Source organism: Ochotona princeps, chromosome 16 (assembly GCF_030435755.1).
Source record: "Ochotona princeps isolate mOchPri1 chromosome 16, mOchPri1.hap1, whole genome shotgun sequence".
Classification (NCBI taxonomy): Eukaryota; Metazoa; Chordata; class Mammalia; order Lagomorpha; family Ochotonidae; genus Ochotona; species Ochotona princeps.
The window spans coordinates 46944558-46957040 of NC_080847.1; the positions used below are offsets into that span (position 1 = coordinate 46944558).

General features: G+C 49.2%; 1 protein-coding gene across 1 annotated transcript in view; it reads left to right on the forward strand.

Moving 5' to 3' along the window:
* The first annotated feature begins 3558 nt into the window (after window positions 1–3558).
* The window catches only part of GARRE1 (granule associated Rac and RHOG effector 1), an 87021-nt gene continuing 78096 nt past the window's right edge, over window positions 3559–12483 (forward strand). Inside the window, exon 1 of the mRNA XM_058675091.1 lies at window positions 3559–3659. The gene's annotated coding sequence lies outside the window, so the exon portion shown is untranslated. The remainder of the gene's footprint in view (window positions 3660–12483) is intronic.

The window sequence follows — 12483 nt, forward strand, 5'->3', positions numbered from 1 at the left end:
AAAGGCAAGCTGAGGGTGTTGTGTTGGGGGTCTTTGTGGCACCATGCCATCCCATTCCTGTGTGCATGTGGAGGCTCCAATTCCAACTCTGGCAGACTGAAGACCAGGGCTTCTACCGCCTAAGGCATGGTGGCTCCAGGGGGGCCTGCCCCATCTCCAGACCCGAGAACCCCACTTTTTTTTCTCAGTAAGGGAGCCTGTAATAAAGATGTAACAGGAGCCAGTGTTGGCACACAGCAAGCCAAGTCCCTGCTTGCATAGCCGTTTTGAATGCTGGTTGCTCCACTTTGGATCTAGTTTGCTGCTAATGTGCTTGTGAGAGCAGCGGAGGATGGCCCAAGTATTTGGGCTCCCTCCATCCTGGTGGGAGACCTGGATGCAGTTCTTGGCTCCTTCTGGTTTGGACCTGCCCCAACCCCACCAAGCCATTGTGGCCATTTAGGAAGTGAATAAATCAGTGATGGAGACTTGGTCAGGTCCACAGTATGAAATGAAGGCCAAGGCAGTCTGGTGCTTGGAGTGCCACAGAAGCAAAGAAGTGACACGGTTGGAAATGTTCAAAATGAACTCAGAATGGCCTGACTGGCTGTGCACATTTCCAGAACTTTCCAGACCTGGAGTGGGACTTGTAGAAGGGTACCAAAATGGTGTAGGCACGAGCAGTTTGTAACTCACATCACTCCCAGACTAGTATTGGAGCGTAGTGAACAGGTGGATCGGAACCCTCTGTGCGGCTATGACTATCCTGTGCAACCAGGTGTGGTCACAGGGGCTTTCTGTGTCCAAGCCCAAGAGCCCCTAGAGCCTACAGCAGGAACTGAGACCATAGGAGCCACAATGAACCCACAAAAAGTCTACCCCTTGGGGCTGGCCTGACTGTTCCAATTTCTATACAGCGTCTTGCTCCCATTGGGGAGGTGAAACCAGTGGATGGAAGATCTCTGTCTCTGTCTCTCTTTTTTCTGCTTAACTCGAACTTTCAAATAAACTAAATTCACACAAAACACGTATTAGGAAAAACTTGTAAAAAAAAAAAATCAGGGTTCCATCATGGTGTCTCAATGGGCTAATCCTCTACCTTGTAGTGCCAACATCCCATATGAGTGCAGGTTCATGTTCCAGTTGCTCCATTTCCCGTCCAGCTCCCTGCTTACAGCCTGGGAAAGCAGAGGAGAATGGCCCAAGTCCTTGGGCTACTGCACCCATGTAAGAGACCTAGAGGAGGCTCCTGGCCCCTGACTTAGGATCAGCTCAGCTCTGGTCATTGTGGCCTTCTGGGGAGTAAATTTCTTGAGGGAGTAAACCAGCAGATGGTAGCTCTTTCTCTTACTATTTGTTTCCCTGCCTCTGGAACGAATCCATACAAAGTTTAAATTCAATAAATAAAAAGGAGCAGAATTCTAACATGTGCTACAAATGGATATCATTGTGCTAAGTCACAAGAGCCTATCAGAGAAGGCCACTTACCCAAGGCCTGGGACTGGCCTAGATTGGAGCTCAATGCCTGGAATGCCACTTCAGGCTCCCACACGATTGCCAGGAACCCACCTGAATCATCACTGCTCTCTCCCAGGGTCTGCCTTAGCAGAGAGCTGGACTCACTGTCAGAGCTGGTATCAAATCCACATTCTCGGATGTGTGATGTGGATATCTTTTCTGCTTGTTAAACACTGCTTCTCCTTCCTTTGATTTTTATTTTTAAATTTTATTTTGTAAGGCTTATGTATTTTTATTTGAAATACAGATTTTACAGACAGAAGGAGAGACATCAGGTCTTCCATGTGCTGGTTCACTCCCTAAATGGCCATAGTAGCTGGAGCTGAGCTGATCCAAAGCCAAAAGTGGAGCTTCAGAACCCTGGTATCTCACATGGGTGCAGGATCCCAAGGACTTGGGTTATTCGCCTCTGCTTTCCCAGGTCGTAAGTAGGGAGCTGGATGGGAAGTGGAGCAGCTGGGACAGGAACTGACACCCATATGGGATGTTGGTGCTTGTAGGCAGAGGAACAGCCTGTTAGGCTACCACTGGTCCCTCTTCTTTTTTTTTTTTTTTTAAATTTATTCATTTTTATTACAGCCAGATATACAGAGAGGAGGAGAGACAGAGAGGAAGATTTTGCGTCCGATGATTCACTCCACAAGTGAGCCGCAACGGGCCAGTGCACGCCAATCCGAAGCCGGGAACCTGGAACCTCTTCCGGGTCTCCCACGCAGGTGCAGTGTCCCAGTGCATTGGGCCGTCCTCAACTGCTTTCCCAGGCCACAAGCAGGGAGCTGGATGGGAAGTGGAGCTGCCGGGATTAGAACCGGCGCCCATATGGGATCCGGGGGTTTTAAAGGCGAGGACTTTGGCTGCTAGGCCATGCCGACGGGCCCCTGGTCCCTCTTCTTTTTAAAGGCTGAAAATTCTCTATTGTATGAATACAGCACATTCTTTCTGTCCATTCATCTTTGGATAGACAGTAGGTGCTCCCATCTCTTGGCTAGTATGAATACTATGCAAATGAGTTACAAAGCTACATTTAGAAAAAAAGAAACCCTGTTTTTAAAAATGTATTTGAGAGGCAAGGGGTGGGGAGAGCTTTCACCGGCTGATTCACTCCCTAATTGCCTGAAGCAAGGAAGAGCCCACAGCTCACTCCAGATTTCTCACGCAGGTGGCAGGAACTAAAGTTCTTGAGCCATCACCTGCTGCCTCCCAGAGTGAGTGTTAGCAGGAACGTGGAGTCATAAGCACAGTAGCCAAGATCGGAACCAGGCATTCAGCTATGGCAGGCTGGCATCCTGAGTCTTAAACGCCCACCCCTACATTAGCTTACTTAACTCCACCCAGCAGCCAGTCTTTTTAAACTCACAGGTTTGGTCAAATCATCCCTTGCTTTAAAACAAAATAGAAAGCAGGAGAAGGAGATAAAAACTCTGAATTTGCAACATGATCAGGTTAAGGCCTAGAGTCCCTTAAGCCCCTCTTGGTTTTGTGAACACTGTTTTGTTTGCAAACACCTGCTGCTGTCCCCGTTGTTGTTGTCCGTTGTATGGGCCATGCCTTTTCCTCCTCTCTCTGGGTTGCTGTGGCCTGTGTTTATTCCCTTGTCTCCAGGACCTCAGTTCCTGCCCTGTTCCTGGGGGAATTCCCTCCTCTGCTAGGGCAGGGTAGTTCTGGCGTCCCTCGTCCACTTTCCCCTTGTAGCCCTTGCCACAATGGGCACTATAATAGCACACGGATTTGTGACAACAGCCCTGGTGTTTCCCATCAGGAAAAAAAAAATAAACCTGTCCAGTTCTCCAGCGCCTGGCATCTACTCAACGTTCATGATCGCAAGTAATTTATTTTACCAGTAAACCCATGGGCATGCAGCCCACTCCTCACCCCTAGACACAGTGTGTGCCGGAGCGGGGGTGGGGGGCGATCAGCCTGGCCCGGAGAGCTCCGGCCGCCAGTCCTCCACCGCCTGCACCCAGGCCATCGCACGGGCAAGCCCACCGTCCCTACGGGCGCGCCCCTGGCTCGATCCCTGCGAGGGGAGGGTCCACTCGCGCCTCGGGATCCGCAGCAGCCCGGGCGTCCGCCTGGGGCGGGGGCGGGGCCGGGCCGCCGCCGTCACTTCCGGTGTACACAGCCGGCCCGGGCGGTGCGCTGGGGGCCGCGGCGCGTCGCAGGTGAGGAGCGGGCGCGAGCCGGCGCGGGGCGGCGAGGGGCGGCGGGCGGTGGCCGAGGGGCGGTGGCCGCGGCTGGGGGGCCGCGGGGCCTGCCCGCCGGGCTTGCCGCTCCGGACTCGGGGCTCCAGGGCGCGTGGGGGGTTGTGGGCTCTCCCGCCCCTTGCCCGCTGGGCTGTGGAGGACGCCGGGCTGTGCGGGCGCTGGCCGGCCGGGCGGACGGACGGACGGACGGAAGCCCGGAGGGGTCCGCTGTATGCGGGCCGGGGACCCGGGTGTGTGTGTGTGTGTGTGTGTGTGTAGGGAGGTGTGCGTTGGGGCCGCCGCGGCTGTCCTGCGGACGAGGGCCGGGTGGGGCGGGTCGGCACCGGTCAGGGCCGGCGAGAGGGGGCCGCTCCCTGAGGCTTCCAGGGCCCCTGGAGGACGGCTGGCGCCGGGACCCGCTTCCGGAAGCTCCCCCGGGGCCGTGTGCTGAGGGGCGGCGGGTGCCGGGGTCCACCGAGGCTGGACACGGCGGGATCGCGGCCCTCGCGCCGTCCCTTGCCCGTGCTGCGGGGCCGCCGGGAGCGTGATTTTCCGGCCCCGCCGAGGCGGCTGGCGCCGTGCTGGGTTCGGGGGCAGGTCCGCGGCGCTGGATGGAGGACCCACGCCCGCGGGCCGAGCGCAGGGGCAGGGGTGTGTCTTTCCTGCCCCGCGCCCCGAGCGAGGAGAGAAGCGTGTCTGGCTGGCATGATAAGAATTTTGTTTATACTTCTCAGACAATCTGCCAGGAAAACCTCCGCGCGTGCCCCCCCCCCCCGCCCCTGTTTGAAAATAGCTGCTTCCCGCCCCTCACCCCCATTATGATAGCAGTTCGTCGTCCTCTGGCAAAAAAAAAAAAAAAAAAAAAAAAAAAAACAGCTTAGCACGGAAAGTAAGGGAGAAAAATGACAGTCCCGGCCTGTCCCTCAGCAGCCACCGCTGCTCACGTTCTGGTGACATCAGTCACTGTGCATACATATTGCCATTTTTATGAACCTCGGAAGATACCTTCCTTCACCGTGATTTAACCAAGTCCTGCGGGATGAGCCTTTAGATTGTTTCCAATTTGTCACCAGATAAACAGTTCTGTCAAGATTGGTCTGATTATTGTCTCATGATAGATTTACTAATAGGGTCAAAGGTAACATTTAAAAAAGAATAGATTTCCTTCCCCCCACACACACACTTTGGTGTACTGGTTTGGAATATTCTATGTTACAAAAATTCCATTCATGTTTGCTTTTCCTCATCTCATGGTGAATTTTATTTATTTATGTATTTATTAGTTTTTAGCTATTTAACCCATGTAAATTTTACGTTTAGTTTAAAATTGGAAATGTTTTCCAAATGATAAATGTGTTTATTGAATGTGCTCTAACTGTAGCATTTTGATTGCATTTTATACCTACAATTGTGAATATGCTATTTGTAAAGAACTTAATACAAGTAGAATATTTGTATTTCATGGCTTCTCTGATGTTTTCAAGTTCCTTGAAATTACCAGTGTTTCCACAACAGTCTCTGGTTCTCTCTTTCAGTTATTTTGTTTGTGTCCAAGGGATCATTTCATGCTGGAGAACCATTTTTTCCCTTTATTTTTATCTTTGAAAACTAAAGTTTAGTTTACTGCTGTTTCATTGGCTTGCTTTCTGACAAGATTCTAAACTCCATATGAAGAGTTCAGGTTTGTTGTGGCAACTTTTCAGTCTGGCATTTGAGATTCTAATCTTCCTCTATTTTTGCACACGAATACGTAGGTTAGCATTGGAGACCAAGATAGAAAAGTTCTCAGATTCCCTTGGCAAGCCTAGATTTTTCAATCTAAAATTATCTCTGGATTTTTGGAAGACAGCATGTTTTAAGCATCCTTTTTTCCCCGCCTTTTAAAATAAGTCGCACAGGATTCTGTGAGAATTTTACTCATGAGTCCATTAAAAACCTCAATCAACATATACCAGGAGCAAAACTTGAAAGGAAATCTTCCAAGTCCTGGGAAAATAAGGGCATCTGGGAGCCAGGAGGCTGGGCCTCCCTCGTCTGCTAATGCATTGTTGGGCTTTCTTACTAATTGGTCTTTGGTCGAAGGTGACGACCTTCCTGGGTGGACGGTGAAGGTGGTGTGAATAAGGCACTGCTTGTCGTGGAGCTGGAAAGGAGCAGCTTGACGATTTCTCAGGAGAAGCTGGCAGAGAGCTGGAAGTCTCCTAGGTCCTTGTGTCTACTAAAACTGTCCCCAAAGGTCCTCTAACTGATAGGTACGACAATGACCATTGTCTGCTCATTTCCATTGACTTTGTCAATATGACATGGGGAGCCATTCTTCCACAAATAACCTTGTCCATGGTTAGCTTTTTCTCCCTCCCTCTTTCCTTTCTTCCCTCCATTCTTCCCTCTCTGCTTCCTTCCTTCCTTTATTCATTTTTTGAAAGACTGGGAGTGAGCCACATGAACACAGACTGGCACAGAGAGGAGGAGAAACAGCCACCCTCCTGTGCTTCACTCCCCAAGTGACTGCAGCGGCCGGAGTTGGGCTAGGTTGGAGCCAGGAACTGACAGTGCTCTCTGGATCTCCCACATGGCTAGCAGGGGCCCAGGCATTTGGGCCACCTTCTGCTGCTTTCCAGGTGCAGTAGCAAGGAGCTGGATAGCTGGATTGAAAGTGGAACAGGCGGGACTTGAACTGCTACTCATGTGGGATGCAGGCGTTGCAGGTGGTGGCTTAAGTCTGTGTTGGTAGAAGCCCTGGTTGTTACTACTCTTCTCCCCCACTTCCTTTTTTTTTTTTTTTTTAAGATTTATTTTTATTACAAAGTCACATATACAGAGAGGAGGAGAGACAGAGAAGAAGATCTTCTGTCCGATGATTCGCTCCCCAAGTGAGCCACAACGGGCCGGTGCGCGCCGATCCAAAGCCGGGAACCTGGAACCTCTTCCGGGTCTCCCACGCGGGTGCAGTGTCCCAGTGCATTGGGCCGTCCTCAACTGCTTTCCCAGGCCACAAGCAGGGAGCTGGATGGGAAGTGGAGCTGCCGGGATTAGAACCGGCGTCCATATGGGATCCCGGTGCGTTCAAGGCGAGGACTTTGGCCGCTAGGCCACGCCGCCGGGCCCCCCACTTCCTTTTTTTAAAGTTAGAGAAAATCTTCATCCGTTGGTTCACTCCCCAAATGCTGCAGTGACAGGGACTGGACCAAGCTGAATTCAAGAGTCAGAAGTTTGATCCCATAGGGGTGCAGGGGCCCAAGCACTCGGGTTATCTCCTGCTGTTTTCCCCAGAGGCATTAGAGGGTTGTGGGTTGGAAGTTGAACAGTTGAGACTCAGTGATACTCATATGAAATGCTGTAGGTAGTGGCTCAACCTGTAAAGCCCCAATAGCAGCTTCTAGTTATATCTATCTGTGTATAAACACAGACTGTATATATATATATAGATATATAATATATATTATATATAATAATATATGATAGTATATATTTTATATAATATATATTATATATAATCATTTTTTATGAAATGAAATCAGAGAGAGACCATCTCTGTAATGTCCACAACATTTGGGGCTGGCCAGGTCCAAGTCAGGAGTCTGAAACGCCTTCGGGTGCTCCCACATGTGTGACAGGGACCAAGCTGCTTGAGCCATCGCCTGCTGCACAGTGGTGCCTCCCAGGAGAAGCAGAGCAGGGACGGGAGCCCAGAGACTCCTTTAAGGGATGCAGACATCCCGAGCAGTATCTTCAGTCACTTGTTTTCTGTCTCTATACCCTGAATTAGGCTTTGGATCCTTTTTTTTAAAGATTTTTTTATTTGAAAGTTAGAGTTACAGAGAGAACAAAAGAGGTCTTCCCATCTGTTGGTTCACTCCCTAAATGGCTCAAATGGCTAGTGCTGAAGACAATCCAAAGCCAGGAGCCAGGAACTTCCTCCAGGTCTCCCATGTGGATACAGGAACCCAATGACTTTGAGGCATCCTATGGTTTTTTCCTATGCCATAATCAGGGAATTGGAATGGAACAGCTGGAAATTGAATAGGCACCTATGTGGGAAGCTGGCACTGCAGGCAGAGGCTTAGTCTGGTAAGCATGTCACCAGTTGCAACTTTGTACTTTTTTTTTTTAAGATTTACTTATTTTTATTGGAAATGCAGATATACAGAGAGGAGATACAGAGAGGAAGATCTCCCATTCCTCAAGTGGCTACAATGGCCAGATGAACCAATCTGAAGCCAGGAGCCAGGAACCTCTTCTGGATTTTTCACGCAGGCACAGGGTCCCAAAGTTTTGAGACATCCTTGACTGCTTTCCCAGGCCACAAGCAGGGAACTGAACGGGAAGTGGAGCCGCTAGGACTAGAACCAGTGGCAATATGGGATCCCGGCGTGGGTACATGCAAGGCAATGGCTTTAGCCACAAGGCCACTGCACCGGGCCCAAATGTCGCAATTCTTACAATAAAATCTAGTCCTTGTCTTGTTAGACTGTAGCTGAGGGGCTGTTGCTGTGGTATTGTTGGTTAAGCCGTCGCCTATAGCACTGGCATCCCATTTAGGTGCTGGTTCAAGTCCCAGCTACTCCATTTTGATCTAGCTCCCTGATGATGGGAAAACTGAAAGTCTAGCTCCGGGAAAACTGAAAGATGGCTCCAGTGCTCATGACTGTATACACATATAGGAGACTTGGAAGAGGCTCCTGGCTTTGGCTTGGCCCAGCCCTGGCTGTTGTGACCATTTGGTAAGTCAACCAGCTGATGGTAGATGTCTACCTCTCTCTCTCTCTCTCTCTCTCTCTCTCTCTCTCTCTCTGTTAACTCTGCTTTTCAAAATACAGGAATAAATCTTCAGGGGAAAAAAAAAGAATATAGAGCTGACCAGCACAGCCTGGAGAAGAAAGTCAAATAAGGAATTGCCATAAAGTATAAGTACCTGGAAGGAGAGGGACTGAATAAACTCTGCCAGATCTCAAAGATCTCTCCTGCCTTGTTCATTACTTGTATCTTCAGGGCCTAGAACACAATGTTCTGGAAAGGATTTAGTATTTGTTGAATGAATGACTGACCATCTGAAAGTGATACCAAAATAAATATTACACACATCAGCTGTCTATGTTAAATATATAAGCCAAATGTAGTTTGAAGAAGTTCAGGGAAAACTTTAAATTCAACCCAACTGACCCAGCTATAACCCCAGGAAAACATGACTGGAATGTGTTTGTAGCCAGAAAGCTTAAATTTAATTTTGTGTCCTAAGTAGAAAGATTTGTGTTTCTAGAAGAGGGTTGGATGGTTGTGGAAATCAGAGTGTGTCATCCGAGGGAGGAGTTAGGCAGTGTGTCTGGGACTCTGGAGGGGGCCCAGCCCAAGGAGTGAGAGGGTGTGCCCCTAAGGGTTCCTCCACCGCTGAGGCTGTCTCCCTGGCTAGAACATGATTTCACGTGGGGCACTGCATTCAGACTGCTTGGATCTGATTCTGATCTTGAGGTGCTGGCTCAATGTCTCAGTGTTCTCCACTGTGGAATGGGGGTGATAGTAGCACCTTTCTCTTAGTGTCACTATGGTTTGCAGCACTCTGCCTGGCCCTGGTGAGTGTTGAGCAAGTATTGGCTTTCCTGGGTATTTATAAACTTAGTAACTGGCCTTCTAGTTAAGACATCAGTCATCTTTGAGCTTAGGTAACTGAAATCAGTCCTTGTGAACCTGTGTGCTCCTGGCTGTCCTGGCGAAGCTGATACCCATGCTGTGGGCAGTACTGCCAGCTAGTCATGGCTCATTCCCTGCAGTCGTCAGGGAATTCTTAGAGAAGGCAGTGAGTGAGTCCATTCCCACACACAGTCAAGGGGGAGGCCTCTGTGGCGGGAGCATGCCATGTGGTGGTACAAAGGCAGAGAGGTGAGCAAGCACGGAATGCTTGCACTGTTGGCGAATTATGGTGAAAGGTGCATGGGGATAAATAGAGGGTAGAGGGAAACGAGGAACAGTGATTTATTGGGCACTAGCAGTCTTCAGGTACTGCTGTGCGGTCTGTGGACTCACTGTGTGACCGAGTTTGCTTCTGAATGCTGTGTGTATATTATTTTGTTTAGCCCTCACAGCAGTGCTATGCTGTGGGTACTTAGTACGGAAGTGACATGTTTCATGATTCAGCCTGCACACTGTGATAAGGCAACTCTCAGTATCTTTGTAGGTGTAAAAGCTTTTGGTGATCTTAGCAAAGGCCAAGCCTACAAATGCACTTGGACTTGATGAAGCCATCTTGGGTTAAAGTGTAAAAAAAAGAATAATTAGCCAACATAGTTGTATGTGTGAATCAAGCTCAGAGAAATTATTAGGTGAAGAAAGCAAGATCCGGAACAGTGTGCATGCGTGCCTATTTATGTTTCCTTAAATATATAATCACATGCATGAAATAAGTTTCTCAATGCATGAAAAATTTCCAGAATGATACAAAAACAGCAGCAGCACAGTGGTTACGTTTGGGATGAGACCTCAGAAAACCAGGCTTTTGGATTGATTTAGATTTTTCTTCCATTCCATTTTGTGTGATATGATTTTTCTCCCCCTACATGAGTTATGTTCTCAATTGAAAAATCAATGACTAGAGGCTGGCGCCGTGGTGTAGTGTATTAAACTGCTACCTGTAGCACCTGACGTCCCATACAGGTACTAATAGAGTCCTGGCTGCTCCAGTTCCGATCCAGCTCTCTACTTGAGGCCTGGGAAAGCAGCAGAGGATGGCTCAAGGCCATGGGCCCCTGCACCCAGGTGGGAGTCCGGAAAGAAGGTCTTGGCTTCACATCAACTCAGCTCTGGTCATTGTGGCCATTTGGGGAGTGAACCAGGGGGTGGATGATCTCGCTCATTTCTCTAATTTTGCTGCTCAAATAAATAAATGAATCTTTAAATAAATAAATAAAAAATCAGTGTCTGTTGCAGTCATCAGAAAGAGAATGGAGGCTGGGGAATAAAAGCAAGAACTGTTGAGATTAGCTGTGTTCATGTCTTCCTTTACCACTCACTAGTTACTCCTAAGTCATGTAACTACCGGGTACTTCAGTTTATCCCATCTGATAATGGAGGAGGCAGTAATATCTCCCTCCTGACGTGGCAAGGGGGCTCTCATGAGTTCACATTGTGCCATCCCTTAGCCCAGTTCCTGACAGGTGGGTGATTTCTGTTGTCAGTGGTGCTGCGGCGAGCACTGAGCAGCACAGCGCCTGTGAGGTTGGATGCAGCCTCTGACTGGTGGGTCTAGTTCGTGTGGAGAGGGAACAGACACAGGCTGATGATAGGCAGTGGCAACAGAGACAACAGGAGTGCACAAGTTCCATGGGAACTAAGATGGCTCAAAATAGTGTTACTAAGCAGCAGGTCTTCAATATGAGTAACTTCTAGAGCAAGTAAAACGAGTAGAAAAGGCACAGAAGGACTTGCTCCAAGGATGCTGTATGATCCAGGCAGCCCAAAAAGTTTTGAGGGTCCCTGAAAGGGAAGTGCATCTTGAGATGGCATGTAATCATACCAGTACATGGCTGAAGATTTCCTAGCCCAGGTGTGGTGACATGGGTTACAGACGATGTTTGAGCGGAGGCCTGGTGTGCAGTGTTCCTGTGGAGTGTGTGTCACAGTCTGTAGTAGGCGATACGTGGGTTACTCCAGGTTGATACTTCTAGACAGTGCTGCCAGAGAGTGTTCCTGACACAAACCCCACCATTGACTGACTCTCTCAAGGATTCATTCCTAGATATAGTACTGCTTTAAAAGAAACATTTTGACTATTTCTTGTTTCTGGGCACCTTCAAATAAGAGCTTCTCTAAATTGGCAGTTGCAGTGAATCATAATGAGGTTTTTCAATGTGGAATTAGAGCTAGATATTACCTTAAGAACCTCATTTTCTTAGAAATGAGGTTAGGTTGTAGTCAGATGTAATTTGGGCCAGGGAATATGGGAATGCCTGGTCTTCCAGCCTTCTCCCAGGTCCCAGATGTGGATAAGTGCTGGGTGCTGCACTTATGAAGGCTCCCGTGACCTGCACTGGGAGAAGTGAGTGTGGGTTCCTCCCAGCTCTCAAGGCCCTGTCCTGCGGCCGTGTCAGATGCACCACACCCTTGTTGATGGATTCCCCCTCCTCTCTGGGCCTGTGCTGTTCTCCCCTCTAGCTTAGGGCTGATGGGGGCAGCAACCTGCTTCTCCCTGAACACAGACCAGCACCTCTTTTAGTTTGCTGCCTGGACTTGGGGAGTTGGGGGCCAGAGCTGAAGGGAGGCACGCTGTGTTTCTGAAAGTTGCTGTAACTCTGAAGTTGGGCGAAGGTTGGGGTGGGTGATTGTTTTTGCCCATGACAGACCACTCCAGAGTGAAGAATTGCAGTGGAGGGGCAGAGGCTTAAGGCAGCTGGTATAAGACTGTGTCTCTCCTGGTTTGCCTCCCAGCTCAGGGCCCTGACTGCAGCTTCCTGCCAAGGCACACTGGGAGGCAGCAGGGATGGCTCACCTCACTGGGTTCTTGCCTCCCGCAGGCCTTGACTTCTCTGTTCCCAACTTTAACCCTTGCACACTTAACTCTTGTGGGCGTTTAGGAGGGAACCAGCAGATGGAAGTTCTGTCTCTCTCTGGCATGCTCTCTCCTTGCCTCCCTCCCTCAAATATGTAAAAACCTAAAGTGTGGAATAGAGAATTGTAGTAGAATACTTCTCTATGGCCTCTTTTATAACCTCTGTTTAGTGAAGCTCAGGGTGTGCCTGTTGTGTTTTATGAATTTGTCACCATGCTACTGAACAAAGTGAGGCACATAGTTTCAGGTGACTTGCTAAGATCG